Below are 14,054 nucleotides of genomic sequence, written 5' to 3'. Positions count from 1 at the left end.
GTTTTATAAATTTTGTCTTATTTCATACATAAAATGAGAACGTAAGAAAATATGTACTCATCGTAAAATTATGAATGTAAAAACATAGTGTAAAACATATATAAAATGTGATTTTTCTGGTCTTATAACTTATATTTTTTATACCAAATTTTACATATTAAATTAAAATGCATGTAACTATTTATATTCTAAATGTAATTTATTTAGGAAGCGATCATAAGATTACCTCGGATGAAGAATAACTTGTTCTGCACCTGAGATGATGAATAATAATACTATCACTATGTAGTAATGTGAAATAACTTTAAATATTGGTTGTTGGATGACGCCAATCTAATGGTATCTTCATAACATACACTATCAACTTTAATACTGCCAAGTTTTTTTATTCTAAATGAATTGTTATTGTTTTCTCTACTACCGGCACCGCATACCGGTGAGGTTGTCCATATGCCAGGCCACGTGACGTGGTTGACCGATTGATTGCCCGCGGTCGCCCATACACCACGACACATACGTACGATACGGCTGTGTGGGTGTACATACATACATACACACCACGCATACCATTGAGGTCGGGTGGGCGATGCTTTTTATTTTTTTAGAAAAAAGCATCCTACCTTTAATGATGAAGGGGTATGAAGAGATTATTGTCGTTAATGTGTTTAAGTGATTGTGGCGAAGAAGTGAATATCAAATAATACAATATGAAAGTATCATAAATCTAATGATGTTTTTTAGGAATATAAATCTAGCGATGATGTGTTTTCTATATAAATTTAAGACAAACTTCGTAAAATGTATTAAGACAAATATAATGTACGAACTAAAAATACGGAGAAAGTATATACCAGTACAAATTACCACAGACGTATTTTGACTTGGTCCGAGTGTCCGACTTTGGATCAGGAACGCAACGCCGACTGTAAAATATCCTCCAGAAGTTCGCCCTTCACGGCAGACCGTATTTCCCCAACTAAAAGCCAAACCAAACGATGAACAAACTTGAAATCCCCCTCCCGGTTTCCTCTCTTCGCACCTCCGCCCTGAACGATCGACGCTCCGGCAGGCCAAGGTTTGGGCTCCCCCTCCCTTCTCCGTCAATCCACTCGCGGATTATCTTGTGCGCGGCTTAATCGTTGCTGTGTGCTGGTCTTTCCCGTGGAGGACTTGCTCTGGGGACTGGGGTTAGGTTTTCAGGCGTCGTCTGCGATTCTCGGTTGTTCCTGTCTCCACGAGTTGGTCGTCCCCAAGGAATGCGTAAGCTTTCGGTTTACTCTGTTGATGTATTGTGCTCTATGCAAGATATTGCAGAGGAATTGCCGTCTGTAACAGGGCCGTAGTGCTGGTCCTCTAAATTAATTGCTTAAGTAGCCTATTAATCATGATTTCGTGTTCATCTCGGTGATTATAGGTATTTAGGGCATTTGTATTTGTCAATTATGATGCCAAGATTGGTCCTTATGTATGGGCTATACTCATGATAAGATTAGCCAACAGCTCAAGCCATATCTGTAATGCGGGAATTTGCTTGTACTTAGTCGTGGAGCAGTTTAATTGCCGCAAAAACCTAGGTTGTGTTCCCAGTTTGAGTAAATGATGTCATTGAGATGTGTGTAGCTTTATATTCTCATGCTCGATTACTTCTTCCTTGTGATCATCTAGGTGTACTATATGCTAAAAAAATATTCTTTGCCAACGGCTCCAGTGTTCTCTTCCCCCCGGACACTGTATGCAGAATCGGTCTTTTGGGATTGTTGCCTTGCTTTATGATTATTAGATGTGTTCTCTTTATGATTCTCTATTTTTATTCGTCAAATTTCCTTGTGGTCAGCTAGGTGTACTATGCTAAAAGAAAATCTTACCCAACTGCTTCAATGTTCTCTTTTCCCCGAACAGTGTATGCAGAATCGGTCTTTTAGGATTGTTACCTTGCTTTATGATTATCAGATGTGTTCTTTTTATGATTCTCTATTTTTATTCTTCATATTTCGTTAATGAGTTTAGCTCTTGAGCTGAAGTTATTGAGTTTTCGTTGCTGTGGTTTAGAGTTGGTTCAAAATCTGGAAATTATTGGCATTGAAGTACCACTTGATTGTCTCAGCACTAGCAGAATTATGTATTCAGTCTATCCTATGTCAGTCCATATAGGTCTAGCTATACAAATTCTTCATTTTTATTGTTTTGGAATTAGCTTCTTGTTTCCCAACAGAGTTCGTGGTGCCATGACATTCTCATGTGCAGTATGTTCCCAATTCAACAATCTGCCTCTGATCTTCGCTTTTGGACTCTTGAGTACATTCTGTGTCACATGCCTTATCTAGTTTGGGAGGTACTAACCTCCTGTTGTAGTTGAGCAGTATCCATTCGAAAAGAAATATTTTGCTAGTCTTTCACTGATCAGTTGTGTAATTGCATATGAATCGAAGCACTAGAGGGTAAACCAAGAAGGTAGATAGCATGAAATTCTTCACTAGAACAGTGACAACAGTGACTTTCTGTTATCCCTATTTTTCCCTTGGTAAAACGTATAGGATGTACTTCTCACGATCAGCACTGCAGCTAAGATGAACATGCAATCTCTCTTTTCTTTTAATTTTCAGAACATTTACAGTCTTTCTCACTACTCTGATTCTTCATTATCAATGGACGCAAAGTCATAAACAAGAGCTTTTACGACTTCATGTTTTGAAACCAGTTAAATCATATAGTTTCTGTTATTTTTTCTCATGCTCCTGTTTCTCTGAACATATTAGCTGGAAGTATCACAGAGTTTGTTAGCTTTTTACAGACAAATGTGCTTGGATTTTTGTTTAAGATTGCAGCTATATGTATCTTCATGTTGTTTGTTCCATGAATATTCTTATGTACCCTCAAAATAACTTCTGTTAATTATGTTCAGTACTGATGAATTTTTCATTGTCTATTTTGAACACTGTCATTTTCAAGTTAAGTTTGTACTCTGTAACCTCATAAAGCGCAATATATTTGTTGGCTGTTTTCTGTTAACAATAGTTACCCCTGTTCTTTCATGTGCAAGTTGTAATCATCTATCTAACCATGTTTTCCCTTATAAGTTAGAACGTGCCTGTTTGTCTATTCTAAAACTAAGGTGTAGCATGCAAGAGCTTGTCTTTCATTTAGTATGCTTCAGTTTGTCTATTGTGGATTACTTTGAAGTTCTAGCTTTGTCCTTATTCAAATTTGACGAAGTCTATAAGAAAAATATATCAAGACCTACAACACCAAATTAGTTTCATTACACTGAACCGGATCTTGAAAACGGGACTGAACTGAATCCGGCTTCTTGGTATTTTTCACAAAATGTATTTCCGTTTTATATATATTTGGTATTGTAGATCTAAGCATATTTTTCTATAGACTTGGTCAAACTTAAATAAGTTTGACTTAGACAAACCTAGAACTTCAATTAATTTGGGAAGGGCGAGAGTTTTGGTTTCTAGAATTTAGCATCCTGAGCTTGTCCTTAATTTGCTACACTCCAATTGTCCTCTTGCAATTATAAATGATATTGTTTCTTCACTTGCCTTGTTTCTTTCCATGTATGAAAAAAATGGTTTCCAACTCATATTGGGTATTTCTGTTTTGATGTCAAACGAACCTCGGAATCTTTGCATAATTTCTTATTTTTATTAGTGTGTAATGTATCGGCATCAAGCCAACAATGCCTGGACTGTTTCTGATGGACCAAAGTGTGTAGGGTTCAATATCTTTTTTTATTGTTATTTTGGTTAGGTAATTTATGCATATGATATTCACTGTTGTGCAGATCGGACTGGCGCTATGCACGGCCATCATATTTTATTTAGGTTATATACCTAGAACTCTAATAAGTGGAGCTTAGCAGTAGCATACAGTGACTTATTACTGGATTTCACTGTTATAAGCACGTACTTATAAATATTAAATCATGACGCAAAAATCTAGGAATTGTCCCCAGTATCCACCTTATTATTTTGCTAATTGTTAGGCTATAGTAAGTGTTGCTGCAACTTGGAATTTGGTCGCAGCATGCTCTTTCACTATTTTTTGTCTTTTTGATCAATGTATTAATGTCAAGTCACTGTATACACTCCTGTTTTGAAACAACATTGACATATTTTGATGAGATTTTATTTTCTCTTGTTTTGAAACAGGAGTCTGGACTGGATACACTCCTTCGCTTTTGTTCTGTGTGATAAAAGATTTATAGCCTATAATATCACAGCAATGTATACAACTGTGCAAACATACTTTATCTTAGGTTTTAAAACAGTTTCCGCTTATTTTTCAGTGCCATTTAGAAGATGTTGGTGGCCAGAGAACAAAGCAAGTCACCGACCCATGCTCAAGGTCTGCTGGAATATACACTAAAACTTCATGCTGGTAAGTTTGCTCATGAATCATGAACCCTGAATGATTAACCTCATACAAACCAGACATCAAATATATTTCAGTACATAGTAGTCATGCAAAACTTGCATCTGTCATATTAGGAACTCATTGTTGTCGATATGTACATGTTAACTGATGTTGGGCCTCCACAACCCACTACTGGCATGACTAAAAGAGCCAGTCTTACATCTTTTGTTAGGGAAACTACTATACATCTTGGAGTAATTTACAAGATGCACACACAAATCTCTTCGGCACCTGAACAAAATCACTAATTCCAACACACCTAGTGTGCTGCCACACATGGCATGAGTCACAAGATAGCATCCTCTCACCATCATCATCCTTCGCTCCACATGAACAATTAACTGTCCATTTTTCTACACCCCTCTCCATCCGATAAATTGCAACCCTGCGCTCACCTCCAACACACTTGCCTTGGATGCTGACAGTCCCTTTTGCTCCAAATAAGAGCTTGACTTGAGTTGTGTCATCTGCAGTTGGACAATCAAGAAGCTGGTTTGCTACAAAGCTTTGTAGCATCAAGTAGATACTTTGGAATGTTCTCGCAGCCTCCATCTTCAGATCAGCAACAGTAGCTGTTTGCGGAAGTGTTAAAAGTTCTGCTGGGAGGCTGGGTGGATCACCAACCTGATCCAATAGCTCCACTTGGCACCAGATGTGCAGCAGAGATTGGTTTTGAGGTAAGAAATCCTCTTCCATGTCATAATGCTTGATGAATTGTTTGCAGTCCAAAAGGACCATCGCAGATCTGTTGGCATGTTCATGAATATGTTCTGGCTTATAAGGTTGCATTGTATGAGGGTTGAGGAGCGTATCATAGAGGAACTTGATGTCACGGAAAAGGTGTTCCCGAGTTGGCATGCTCGCATTCTTTGGCGGCAAGATTTCATTTGTGAGCCTGCAATGAGTAAAAGAACAGTTAGCCTTTTGATCATAGAAACAAGAACTAGGCTAGTTATGCAAGTCACAACCAATATCTGAGTCACGAACCTATACTCTATTGTGTTTGTCTCACTGTTGCATCGAACTACAACAACCATCCCATCATAGGTTCTTGTACCACCAATGGTCTTGAGGCAGTAATCGACCAGCTGTGGTGAACCAATTGGATGAGCTGTAGCTGCCTTTAGGGTTCGCATAGCCACCCACCTATCTGCAGCACGGAGAACTTTCAGCGCAACATCCATCGCTTGCTTTATTTTTTCATCAGCCCAGTTTTCGTCTTTGAAATTGGCATCATATGCTAGCTCCCTCTTGTGCATTGTCACAAGGTGGGTATGCACACTCTTGCCAGCAGCAAGCCCCAAGACATAGAGGAACAGATCACGGAATGTTGTGAGAGGGCGCTTTGAGAGCAATTGATAGAATGCAATGGTATCCTGCAGTTGGTTTCGAGGATATCGGGAGTGCGGAAAGAAGTGAGAGAGTGATACTGAGGAGAGGTTTTCAGTGGCTTTGCTGTAGGTTTCAGATGTAATTCCGAAGCTCCCACTTCCAAGTTTGAATCCCCACTGCCCGTACCAAGAACAGCCAGTGGCAATGGCATGTAGAACTCGGTAGTCAACTTCAAACTTCTTCGAGACATCCAACACTGAAACCTTTCTGAAATTAATCATGTACTCTTATGTTAGTATCATTTCCCAACAAATTACAAAAAAGGTAGACTGTTCCTATTCCACATAAATGTGTAAATCTGCCTTTTATACCTGACTCTTAGGTATGTGCAAAGACGATCCCAAAAGTCCATCAGTTGGTATCCTGTCAAGAGGCTGGAGCCACCTTCATGGCCGTTAATTCGTACAAGATGGCCAAACCCATTTTCATGTACTATGCCATGTAGCAAATGCCGCGGATCGTCAATCTGGGCATAGTCCCAATCTTCAGATCCATCATGGGGTAACGCAGAACCGTGACTGCACGCCGGGCACCTGATCATTTGATTAAATAACAGTTCAGCATGTAATTTTATTTGTCATCAGAAGTTGAAGTGTTGCAACCATTTTTCCAATGATATTATTGTCACATTTGTTTGCAGTGATATTGTTGCCTGATTAGATTGCAAATACTGAACATTGGTGATAAAACCAACCTTGTCTCAAACAATTGAACCATCAGGCCACAACGCCGGCAGGTTTTGCAGCTGGCCGTTTTGTCATTCCGAATTATGAAGTGAAACTTCTTCCCACAAACTGGGTGCCTGCTCCAGCCTATCAGAGTTGAACAAATTAATGACATCAATTTGGCTCCAAGATGTAATTCAACAGTCATGGTCATGCCATTATCTATTTGTCAGGAGATGTGGCTTTAAGTTCCCGAACAGGTAGTTCATCAATTTATAATGAATTACGTGTTAAACTTGAAAGAGTGAGGCTATTAGGAATAGGCTGTTCATTTTGACAGCCTCTGTTCCCTCTCATTCCTCTTATTTTTATCTCTTTTTGTCTCACTTTCATTTTTTCTCGCTCTTTTTTTGCTCCTTTTTGCCGTTGGCTTTTTTGTTGACTTTTTTTTGACTTGCAAGCGCAGAGAGATTCAAGAAAAATGGATAATGCTATATTAAAAGCCTTTACTCCGTCGGGGTAGTCAAATCTAATTCATGAGAGCATGAATTTACACGGATTTTACAGCATCCCAAGCTAATAAATAACACAAATCTAGGAACTCCATACTCTTTACCAACCAGATAAATCTATAGCTGACACAAAGACCTATACACAAAACAAGAAATTCCCACCTTTTCAAAAAAAAAAAAACAGAAATCCCCAGACGACTACCTGGGCATGCTGAAATTTACACACACTCGAGCACGCCGGAATAACTGAGGCACTTACCAGCAACCGTACAGTGGTCACAGTGGACGCGCCTGGCCCTGGGCACGTCCTCCTCGACCACATCCATGGCCACGACCGAGGCCTCGCCCTCCTCGCCTACACGGAAACCTACCTGCCACACCGCGCCGGCGTCGCCCAGCACGCCGCCCTGCTCCCACTCCGCGGGCGGCGGCGCCGGCGACGCGTGCCGGGACAGGAACCCCCGCACGCTGGCGCGGAACGACGCGGCGCCGGCCCGCTCCTTCCGGCCGGGGAACGCCCGCAGGTCGAGGAGGCAGGGCTCCGCCAGCACCCGCCCGCGCCGCGCCCGCTTCGTGGGCCGCTCGAGCACCGCCATCGGTCGACGCCGGCGAGGAGGGGAGGCGGATCCGTGGGGCAGCGGCGCGCTCGCGGCGGGCTGGGGGCGAGGCGGCTAGATCCGATCGGGTTCGGAAAATTTTCAAACCGGCGGTTGGGTCTGGAAGCGCGGGGACTTTGGGGGATTTTCGGATCGCGCCGAGAGAGATTCGTAAATTTTCAGATCATGGCGGATGGGTGGGTGGGTGTGGGTTGTTGATAAGGTCGGAGGACGTGGATATATATGCCGGGCCCGGGGCTGTGCCTGTAGCCTGTAGGTCGGTTTGGCTCGCGGGGAATTTACGGTTTCGCCCCTCGGAGGCTTCGAAGAGTCGCGAGCGAACACGTCTGCGTGCCGCGGGAAAAGAGGGGCTGATTGATTGAAAGCGGGAATTTTCTGGAAAACTTCGCGTGTGGGACCCGCCGGGGACGTCGACGTTCTTGGGCTTGTTATCGGGTTGGGCTGTGCAACGGACACGAGCGTTTTTTTTGTTGCGGATAACGGACACGAGCGTTGAGCGGGTAATAGTATCGGCCTCTATTGGTTTTGGCAAGACAAAACTCGCCAAATATGACAATAGCGGTTGAATTTGGAATATCTCGTTTGGTAGATCAGATTTTGGTAAGGTTCCTTTGTTGGTTGTCCTCTTTGGCAGCAACGCTAAACTATCCTAAGGCATGTATTACGGTGCTACCTTAGTTGTGTGACATAAGATTAAAAAAATTCTAGAGAAGGTCATCATTTTTTTTTGGAAAAGCATAACCTTATATATTAACGCTCCTTGTGCAAATCACCCAAAGCAGAAGCAGTCACTTTGGGAGGTACATCAGTGTTCCAAGACACACTATCATTCACCATACACATACTACCGATGTTCGCAAATTCACGTGCTGCAAAGTTGGCCTCTCAATGACATACTACTACCACTTCATGTTTGGCGAACCACATTTTTGGCTGGAACTTGATGTCCTTGATGATGAGTAATTGATAATACCAAAAACATAATTACATTTTCCATGAGTTTATTGACTAGACTACCCGGTGACTCATCCACCTAGTAAGAGAAATCTTATTACAATAACTATCACTAGTTTGGCACACGATTCATTTCATTAGCAGAACGAAAACATTATCAGATGGTCCACAGAGCATGCTTGCTATTGGTTTTCTCCAACGGCTCGCTAGCAGTGGCGGAGCTTGAAAAAAGAAGTTGGGCGGGCCAGAGAGCACAATATTTTCCAAATTCTAGAGCATGTATTACTAATTCAATAGATATAGTCACCACACCTTCTGTTCACGTATATACTTCCTCAGACCAAAATAAGCCATAACATTTGAGATAGTACACGCGCTACAATATCCAGTTTTGGGTACTTTCTGAAAGGTGAACTTTTTTTTCAAAACCAATGAACTTTTTTCAAATTTGATGGACTTCTTTTCAAAATTGATGAACTTTTTTTTTTCAAAGCAATGAACGTTTTTTCAAAATCGATGAACTTTTTTCAAATTCGATGAACTTTTTTCACAATCGATGAACTTCTTTTGAATTTGTGAACTTTCTTTTGAATACATGAACTTTTTCAATTTGCTGATTTTTTTGCATGCTCGTGAACTTTTTCTGTAATAGGTGAACATGTTTTAAAATAATTAGAAAATATAAACGGTACAGTGTGATGTGCAAGAAATTTCGCGTCTATGTTTATATTCTTTAAACATTTCCCGCAGCAACCATTCATAAGCAGTTAACTCGTCTAGTGGTTAGCCTCTTCGTGTGAAAGAACGACGGCGCGACATTGAATCTCATTCGGGATGTATTTTTTGGCATTCTTTTTGCGCGTTGTGCCATGCGCGATCATGAGCCGGCCCACCGAGCGGCTGCTCGCAAAATAGGAGGTCCCGGCTCACGGTGAGGCTGCGAGGCGCCCAGCTCTATCGGTGTGGGCTGGCCGGCTGGGTATAGTGCCATATAAACTCTTTTTTTTTGCTCTAGTCATGGGCGGGCTATGGCCCACTCGGCCTTGCGGAAGCTCCGCCAGTGCTCGCTAGCACACCTCGAGCTGGCGTGCATGTTCTAAGAAAAGAACTAATGTGTGTGTGGTATGTAATTGCTAGTTTGGTGCAAGGTACGTGTTGCCTTGATGTTTTCTATTTGTCTTTTTGTTTTATATACATGTATTAAAAATATACTCATTGTGCATTTAAAATATTGTTCATAATGAAAGTAAAAAATCATTATTTATTAAAAAGTGTTCATCATGTATTTAAAAAATGCTCCATGAAGTAATTACACATATTTATTGTATATCAATGTTTTTAGCGTTATTAAAAAATATAGTAACTAAAAAAGTGTTTTAGGCATTATAAAATGTTCATGCAATATTTTGATGTCATTTTAAAAAAAATCAAGCATTTATTTTACAATATTCTTGCAATTTATATACAGTGTTCAAGCTTCCTCCTGTGTGACACATGTCTCTTTCTGCATTTTTTTCTGCAACATCATGTGTGTTGCAAAATTGCCTTCTGCAACAACACCCATGTTGAAAAAAAAATTGAAGACAAAAAAAACTACTGATATTTTTCTGCAACATCATCTACGTTGCAACATTTTCTTCCACAACAGCACCCATATTGCAAAAATAGTAAAGAAAAAAAATCTGCAACATAAGCTTTATTGCAAAGGATTATGCAACACTCCCCTTGTTGCAATGATGAAGATGGTGTTGGACGCTGGATAGCTCTAGATCTAACTGATGCCGAGGTGGTGGATCTTTTTAAAAAAATCTGCCAAGTAGAAAATTAGAAAAGATGCATGAAAAGAAGAAAGAAAAAGTAAGGAAAGAAACAAGACAAAGAAAAAAATATAAAACAAAAAATATAAAAGGGAATGAAAATAAATAGAAAAGGAAAAACCGAACACCAAACCAACAAGAAAACCTGCATAGAAACCGTAGTAGAGAACCACTGGCAGAAAAATAGGAAAACCCACGGAAACCAGACCGACCTACTTTCCCGTGCTTGCAGGCGACGCTCAGCTAACGCTGGTAGGTGCCGACATATAGCCGATTTTTTTGGAAGGGCCATATAGCCGATTTTGGCCTAAAGACAGGACGTAAAGACTTATATGTGGACCAAAGTCCTCTCCTAACAGACTTATATGTCAACGCAGTTTTTTTTAAACAAAAGCTTCCATTACCATTACCATAGAACATAGGCTATTGCTTGGTTATATATATCCTGAGAAAAATACTCAAACAACACACCTATAATATAGAATGATCCAACGGAGGGATTAAAAAAATATGACTGTATGTGTCCTCGACAAAAAAAAAGTTCAGTATATATTTATGTCGTAGTGAGCTAAAATGCTCGTTATTTTTGCCGAGAACACATAAATGCATATTTTCACAATCCCTCTGTTGGATCATCTACATTAGAGAGATGATCCATATTTATTTCATATTTTTTGAAAACTTTTAAACCGCTCAAAGTTTGGCGAGCCTAAACAAGTTCTTTGGCGTTATGGTAGACACGGTTTTACATATTAAGGGGTTGATCAGGTTAAACAGGAGTGCTCCTCTTCGGTGCCCTCTGCGCTAGTAATGAAAACAAACGCCCATGTCCGCACCTTTGTGCGCGGGCCATTCCCGGTTCGCTGGTCGCGGTGGAACGATCTGGTTGACAAGTCCGGTTAACCGGTCCACCGTTGACTTTCCGAGAAAAAAAGATTTGAAAAAAAATCACGAACTCGAAAAAAGTTCACCGACCTGAAAGAAATAACATGGATTTGAGAAAAAAAATAATGGATTCTGAAAAAAGAATTACCAATTTGGAAAAGGGTCATAGATTTAAAAAAATAGTTTGTGGATTTGAAAAAAAATCACGAATTTTGTAAAAGAAAAATCATAAAGTTGAAAAAGTTTATGGATTTGGGAAAAGTTTATAATTTTGAGAAAAAAATCTTGAATTTGAAAGTAGAAATCACGGATTTAGCAAAAAATATCACGGACTTGAATAAAGTTCATCAATCTTGAAAAAAAATCACGAATTTTAAAAAAGTTTGAGGATTTTGGGAAAAAACACGTATTAAGAAAATCACCAATTTTTTTACAAGTTCTTGGATTTTTTAAAAGTTCACCAATTTGGGAAAAGTTTGTAGATTAAAAAAAAATCATGAATTTGGAAAAAGTTCATAGATTTTGAGAGAATGCTCACGTGTTTCGGAGAAGGTTTACAAAAATAAAAAAAGACATCAAGAATTTTAAGAATTTTTAAAAGAAAATCATGCATTTTAAAACAAAAATATTAAAAGAAACAAAATAAAAATAAAAATACTAAATGGAAGAAGAAACAAGAATGAAGAAAGGAAAAAAATAAAATAAACAAAAAATGGGTAAAACCAAGGGGAAAACCCGAAAACTAGCCCAGAAAACCAGCTGGGGTTGCTTAAAAAAAAAGAAACAATGGCGCTTCTCGTATGTGGTCGAAGAAGAAAAAAAAGTGAAATGGGCCGAGCCCAACAAGGGTCGTGTGCCGGTTTGTAAAAATGCCTTTAACTGGCACAAAGGGCGCTAAATAGGATTCTGGGTCAAACAGGGTGTCTTTTTAGCATTGTGTCATTAAATCACCCGTTGAGATCATTGTTTGGCGGACTCTTTCGATTTTTAGGCCCAACGCCGATCATCAAACAGACATCACTAAATGTTCGTGGATACGTCTAGATGTGTCTGTAGACAGCCGACCGAGCATCAGTCATCCAACGATGATCACCAAATATCCGCACATTGAAACTGATTGTACACAAAATAAAAACGAAATTTAATCAAGTTCGATATATTACATGCAAACGAATGAAATTTAACAAGTTCGGCATAAACTTAAACTAAATTAATCAATGTAGTGGTGATGTCGTATGGATAATCATGGCCTCCGAGGTCATCGGCACCTCAGTTGTTGTTACCGTCTGCATCGTCCTCACTATAGTTGTTGTTGTCATTGCGCCAATGGTGGAAGGGTCTTCAAGAGTCACGATATCCCTCCCCACCGCCATGCACGGTCGCGGCGCAGATGTTGGGCTGCCTTTTTGCCTTGCACCGCTTGCCCTCGGCTTGGAGGCGGATGGCGCCCCCGGACTCGGCCAACCCCCAACTTGGAGGAACTGGTGTTTAACCGTCTGTGCACGTCCGACTCGATGGTGGTATTGAGCCGATTAAGGGCCCAAGCCTCCACAAAGCATGGAGTCCACGAGTACCCAATATGGTGCCACTTGGGTCTTGGCGAACGCCACCGAGCGTTGCGCCCGGCTCCGTTCCCGGCGCACCTCCATCTCTGAGAGGTATTTCTCGCTCCCCGACGAGGATGACGCGCCCTCCAAGCCGTCGCCTTAGAGGTAGTAGTCGATGCAGCGCTACGGCTTCGATGAACACGGATCCTGCTCCTTCTTGATGGCAATCGGGTGCCATTGGTTGCGTGACTTGGGAAGTGCTGGGGACGGCGGCGACACCTTCACGCAACATCTGATCTGGACATCTTGGTTCCGCAAAGGAGGCATCAACTCCTCGTTCACGCGGCGTCATATCCGAACGCCGCAGTTGCGTGGAGGGGATGAAGGTGTCGGACCATGATCGATCAATGACCGCCGCGACACCATCTCCATCTATTTCGTGAACTCTTCATTCGTCATGGCCGTTGCAGGGAGTAGGGGCGGTTTCTACTCCTCGTGGTCCAAGGAAATCGGCTCCACCTTGACGGCGGACGAAGTCGTGGATGGCGAGGGGTTCGAAGGCCGTGGGTGGCGGCGCAACTAGATGATTGGACCCTCCCCCCCTACTCGAGAGTCGTGCCGCAGCAGAGATGTGGATCTGAGAAGAGAAGTTGATGCCGTCAGCACTAGAATCGATGCAAAGACAATACGTTTTGTTTTCCTTTTGACAGTATGAGCTTTATTATCCTTCATGACCGATGCTGTGTTTCTTTTTTGATCTGTATTTTTTCCCAGGATCTATAAAATGACTTGTAACTTCTTGATTTCGGCGCTGTTTGGTTTCACTCCGCTCCACAACTCCACTCCCGAAGTTGGTGGAGCTACAATTTAAAATGGTGGAGTTGCAGTTTCCCTGCTTTGCAGATTCCGGGAGTGAGTGATTACCGAACAGGGCCTTCAAGTGTAGTTGTCTCTTTTCATCTGTATAATGAATGGTAAGTGCATAGGGGTAGTTTGATGATGGAGGTAAACTGCCATATTACGCGTTCGAGTATAATAGAAAAGGGAAAACCCGGTTGTAGGGAGAAAAATCATAAGTTTCCACACGGAGGAGGAAGTAAAAGAGTAGCATCTTTCCGTAAAGTAAAATAAAACCAAGAATAGCATCTTACAACTAGCCCCTACCCAGATGCCAACACGACACAAAACAGAGCTAGCATCACTCCCATCAGGGGGCATCATGCTTCCTGCACACGAGTACAAG

General features: G+C 41.1%; 1 long non-coding RNA gene and 1 pseudogene across 3 annotated transcripts; one reads left to right on the top strand and one right to left on the bottom strand.

Annotated features, from left to right (window-relative positions):
* The first annotated feature begins 975 nt into the window (after positions 1–975).
* LOC119286556 lies at positions 976–6,835 on the top strand. 3 transcript variants are annotated; one of them, XR_005140530.1, is made up of 4 exons: positions 976–1,260; positions 4,295–4,386; positions 4,896–5,099; positions 6,455–6,835. It is a non-coding gene; the product is annotated as an uncharacterized LOC119286556 (long non-coding RNA). The 3 variants fall into 3 exon arrangements; XR_005140529.1 differs by having other exon boundaries at positions 4,158–4,386; XR_005140532.1 differs by lacking the exon at positions 6,455–6,835 and adding an exon at positions 6,137–6,269 and having other exon boundaries at positions 4,158–4,386.
* Positions 4,450–7,788, bottom strand: LOC119286555 (annotated as a pseudogene).
* Between the last annotated feature and the right edge of the window lie 6,266 nt (positions 7,789–14,054).

This window comes from Triticum dicoccoides, chromosome 4A (assembly GCF_002162155.2).
Source record: "Triticum dicoccoides isolate Atlit2015 ecotype Zavitan chromosome 4A, WEW_v2.0, whole genome shotgun sequence".
Lineage (NCBI taxonomy): Eukaryota > Viridiplantae > Streptophyta > Magnoliopsida > Poales > Poaceae > Triticum > Triticum dicoccoides.
This window is presented reverse-complemented; position numbering and strand designations above follow the sequence as displayed.